General features: G+C 45.7%; 1 long non-coding RNA gene across 1 annotated transcript; it reads right to left on the reverse strand.

Moving 5' to 3' along the window:
- Nucleotides 1-1,703: 1,703 nt before the first annotated feature.
- Nucleotides 1,704-2,676, reverse strand: LOC133483282 (uncharacterized). The gene is made up of 2 exons (XR_009790072.1): nt 2,308-2,676; nt 1,704-2,214 (listed from the first exon to the last, which is right to left on the reverse strand). It is a non-coding gene; the product is annotated as an uncharacterized LOC133483282 (long non-coding RNA).
- Between the last annotated feature and the right edge of the window lie 2,825 nt (nt 2,677-5,501).

Consider the following 5,501-nt stretch of genomic DNA (forward strand, 5'->3'; position numbering starts at 1 on the left):
AGAGGGTGCAAACACCACCCTGAGATGCCAATAATAGATCAAGTGTCATGCGGTTTTGGAGTGCTACTTCACGAATTGCATTTGTTTTCACACGTGAAGCTTCAAGAATGGTCAGGGTAGTGTTAACAAAACTAGAAAAGCGATAACTTAGTTTCATATCAATTTGCCCACCCTAATTTGAGGCAATAGAGAGTACAATACCTTGGTACCTGTTCCACAAACCTTAAGATCGGTCGGGACATCCGTGCCCCAAAGTGGATCGTGTTCTTCAAATTGGGCCGGTCTATGACGACGGCAACGGCATGTGGCAGAGATAATGTATGAGTGGTCTGTCAAAACAATAGGGCCGCATCGACCTGACCAATCGGGAACGAGTCTAGTGGAGAAACTGTGTCCACAAAGCCAGTACACGCCCTGAGAAGGCAACATGCCAAACCGGTAAGGTTTGCTGCATATAGGGAAGACGGGTAGTACCGAGAAGAGTTTGGGAATTGTTCAGAGAGGAGTTGGAGACAAACGTTGTGCATGGTACAGATATAGATTGGCAATAAGATTTTGGTACCTCGCCAACATACACGCGCAGGCCAAATAGGGTATTGTTCATAGCAAAACAGCGGAATTTCGCTCCCGGGCGAATCTGAACAAAGGCACCTTACCAGAATCCTTAGTGGGTTTAAAAGCATCACAATGTGTGGTCACATTGACGTAGGGGAGAGGAGAACCTGTTTCAGCAAGGACTGTGGACTGACAGAAGTTAAGGTGAGAGGAAAGAGTGATGACAAATTGGGATGCGGGGAAGGTACTACATGTTGGTTTGCAGCTGCATGAAAGAACAAACATAGCAATTAGAACGATGTTGAGAACGTGCCACATGAAGGGCATCAGGAAACCAAACATTCATTCTATAATTAGCAAAGGTAGTGGCGATCGCATGTAACCAAAGAAGCTCGTCACAGTGGGCGCATCAATGCACATTTGTATCACAATAATTATGGAAATGAATGTCGAACCACCAAGGAGGGGTTTGAAACCCCCAGGAGATGTCATCTTCGTCTTCTGTTCTGCTGCAGAGTTGCGCATGCGTGTGGTGTGCGAGTGTCAGTTGTGACAGATGACAGTTCTGATCGGTCGTTGCTCGGCTTTTATGATCTTATCTTCTTCTCCTTATGACTTGCTCCTCTATGCTAACAATGAATCCTCTTTCTTAGAGGTGATTATTTAGCCTTATTAGGCTGAACCTTCTGCCCATCCACTGTAGAAGGTGAAGGAAGAGGAGAAGTCGGGACCTTAGGAGGCGCTGGGACCTTTTTGCAGTGCGATGCGTGAATCCGCGTAGCTCTTTCAGCAACCTTCACTGCAGTGTGTGCCACAAGGAGGACCTGGAAAGGCCCCAGCCAGCGCTGATGTCGGCACGTTTTCCGCCGGAAATTCTTTCAGCACAAAGTCGCCGGTTTTGATGTCATGCAGGGGTCCGTCAGCCGCCCTTGGCAGTGCTGATCGGACTTGTTTCCTGACATCAGAGAGCAAGTTAGTCAAAGACGTTGCAATACCTGATCATGTTTTCGCAAAGGTGCGTGTCCATCGGCAAGCCTGGAGGATATAGTCCGACATTCGGAGGGCCTGCAAAGAGGATCTCAAAAGGGTACCAATTGTGCATATACATCTCATATACTGTACATCAACACAATTTGTAGACAATCCAATTCAATTGTGTCTTCACAACATTTATTCAATTTAGCTTTCAGAATCCCATTTTCTTTCTCTACTGTACTGCCACATTAGGGATGGTAACTACAATGCGTTTTAAGGTCAAATTGTAACCTGTCAGAAAGCTGTGTCATCACTTCATTTACAACATGTATGCCGTTGTCAGAAGAAAGTTTCTCGGGGATTCCCCATCTGGGAATAATGTTTTTGCCTCCATAGTTGCAGATGCATGTTTGGCCGGAAATACTTCAATCCATTTCTACCATAACTTTTTCTTGCCCTCACAAGGTGTCAATTCTATAAAGTCCATCATTACATGTTAGAATGGCCGTGTAGGCGGTGGATGTGCTGCCTGTTGAGTGATTGGGCGTGTTCTGCCAGGGTTGGGACGAGCACGTGAGGCAGGATTTGCAGAAGTTGGCTGCAAAAGCAGACTGCAGGGCACACTTAAGATGTTCGAAAGCGGCATCAGGCGTCCATTTGACATGTGATGAGGAAGTGAGTGACCTGTCCAGGGTAAGAGAGCGCACAGCAGTCATAAACAGAATAATTTGGTATGAAATGTATGTAGTAAGAGCAGATTCCCAAAAAAGATAATACCTGTTTCTTAGTGAGTGGTTTGGGCATGTCGACAATAGCCTGCCCTCGGGCCGGAGAAAGTATTTTTCCAGGAGCAGTGAGGATGTTTGTGATACAAAATGCAATTTGGACAATGATGCCTTGTGACCTTCAGATGCAAGGTGTTTTAACAAAGCAATTGTATCAGTCTCACATTGTTCTTTGGTGGGTGCGGCAATCCACAAGTCACCGACACACTGTTATAAAGCTGTGCCCGGTGTGTGTCAAAGGTTCCAGACTGCGGGCGAGTGCATCACAAAAGAGGGTGGGGCTTCCCATTACTGCTGAGAGTGTGAAAAAAGAGCAAAGATACTCCCGGCGCACAAACACAGACAAGCACTAGCTAAGCAGAAACACTATGGTGCTGGGGACAAAATGGCGGACGAGGCACGGGCATCGAAACGTCGTAGGTCGAGGACTTCCTGTACTCTTTCGGGTGGTGGGAGCACTGACTCTGATCCCCCCCCACAAGGTTAATACCGTGTATTTTTCTAACTCATAACAAATGTGTTTATACAGGAACCTCCACTCAGCCCTGTGAGATAAAGGTTCATGCGTAAATGGTATATGTATGGTATTTGTAATAAATCTTTTGAATTCAAATAGAAGCACATCAGCATATCAAAGGGATATAAAAAACTTTGTCCTTTTTGATTACTCAATTTATTATTTTAATACACAGGAGAAGACATGCACACAGAAAGAAAACTTTTCTTTTTTTTAGGAGATGGGGTAAATTATGTCATTTTAATCATGTGCAACCAACGTACATGTTCAAATTAAGTAAATTCAAAGGACTTTTTTTTTTTTCAGTGCATGTGCTGGAGTCACGAAGCGATTGTGAGAGCAATAGGTGGCATACATGGATCGCCTTGATCAATTGATAGGTGTCCTCACAAATATCAGTGGTCCATTAAATACAATGGTTAACAAATGAATTCTGAGTCCTTGCCTCAATTGCATTGTTGAAATCAAATCTTGCCGGGCATTAATTGTTCATCAGTGCTAATTGTTCATGTGGCTCTGATGTGCAGATTTATGATAACAGATTCCTATCATCACCCCTAAGTGTCGCCAAAGCACCAAAAGCTGCAGAAACGTGCAGTTGGCGTGAGGCACCGCACATTTCCAGGGTCATGTCACTCTTGATGCATCTGACCTTTGCCGTGAAAAAGAAGGTACGCCATGTTTTTGTGCGTACGCACCTTTTGTACATGAGGCCCCTGGTCTTTGGGGGCTACACCTAGTGCCTGCAGACACCATGTTGGGTGACCCCTTGTCTAAGGTATTATGGGTCAATGCGCTCTTAAATCGGGCAGGCTATATTACACGTCCATCTGTGATGGTTCTTGGTTGTTTTTCTCATTTATATTTGGACCCATTGCATGAAACCCTTTGCTCATAAGTTGATTTTTGTTTTCATTCGGTCTTAATTTCTCGGAATATCTAAACAATCCGTTCAGGGATAGGTTAGGACTCATTTTTATAGCGAGCAACATCGTAGCTATGGTTTCCTTTAGATCGCGGGCCACATTGTAGTTACGATTTCCCTCAGAGGGCCGTTATGACTGTAAAACCATATAAATGGTTAATCGCTCATATTATTGCATATACACAACAAATAGATGAACAAACCAATTCTGACATCGGAAGTCAACGATACACGGGTGTTCAGTTACTCTAAAAACAAAAAGGGGGATTGGTAACAAAAAGTGCTTGCAGTATCTCAACATTATTTATTCCATCCATTTTCTACCGCTTATCCGAGGTCGGGTCACGGGGGCAGTAGCTTTAGCAGGGACGCCCAGACTTCCCTCTCCCCAGCCACTTCATCCAGCACTTCCGGGAGGATCCCGAAGCGTTCCCAGGTCAAGCTGAAGAATGTAGTCTCTCCAGCGTGTCCTGGCTCGTCCCCGGGGTCTCTTCCCAGTGGTACGTGCCCGGAACACCTCACCAGGGAGGCGTCCGGTAGGCATCCGAATCAGATGCCCCAGCCACCTCATCTGGCTCCTCTCGATGTGGAGGAGCAGCGGCTCTACTCTTGAGATCCTCCCGGATGACCGAGCTTCTCACCCTCTCTATAAGGGAGAGCCCGGACATCCTGCGGAGGAAACTCATTTCGGCCGCTTGTGTCTGGGATCTTGTTCTTTCGGTCACGACCCACAGCTCATGACCATAGGTGACGGTAGGAAGGTAGATCGACCGGTAAATCGAGAGCGTCACCTTTCAGCTTAGCTCCTTCTTTACCACAACGGACCGATACAAAGTCCGCATCACTGCAGACGCTGCACCAATCCGCCTGTCGATCTCCCGTTCTATTCTTCCCTCACTCGTGAACAAGACCCCAAGATACTTGAACACCTCCACTTGGGGCAGGATCTCATCCCCGACCTGGAGAGGGCACGCCACCCTTTTCCGACTGAGGACCATGGTCTCAGATTTGGAGGTGCTGAATCTCATCCCAGCCGCTTCACACTTCAGCTGCGAACCGCTCCAGTGAGAGTTGGCGGTCACGGCTTGATGAAGCCAACAGGACCACATCATCTGCAAAAAGCAGAGATGCAATACTGAGGCCACCAAACCGGAACCCCTGTACGCCTCGGCTGCGGCTAGAAATTCTGTCCATAAAAGTTATGAACAGAATTGGTGACAAAGGGCAGCCTTGGCGGAGTCCAACCCTCACCGGGAACAAGTCCGACTTACTGCCGGATACGCGGACCAAACTCCGACTCCGGTCGTACAGGGACCGAACAGCCCGTGTCACAAAAACCACACTGTTCCTCCTGAATCTGAGATTCATTATTTATTACATATGACAATTTAAAATTTTGGTACACATTTTAGCAAGAATCACAGGAGTTGAGGCACATGTGGCGGGCCGGATCTGGCCCCCGGGGACTTGAGTTTGACACCTGTGCTTTTGAGGGTCGTTATGACTGAAAATCTTAAATGTTGAAGTAAATTATTAGCTATACACAATTTTGCCTGCATACCATTGCTATATATATATATATATATATATATATTATATATGCTTTTTTAACAGGATTGGATTTGAAATCAGAAGTCATGGAAAATTTAAGTTACAACTATGGAGGAAAAAAATCATTGCAATCTCAAAAAAAGACTAGACTTAATGACAAAATGAAAAGAACAAATATATTTAGCAAGAAACA

Source organism: Phyllopteryx taeniolatus, chromosome 1, assembly GCF_024500385.1.
Source record: "Phyllopteryx taeniolatus isolate TA_2022b chromosome 1, UOR_Ptae_1.2, whole genome shotgun sequence".
NCBI classification, from domain to species: domain Eukaryota; kingdom Metazoa; phylum Chordata; class Actinopteri; order Syngnathiformes; family Syngnathidae; genus Phyllopteryx; species Phyllopteryx taeniolatus.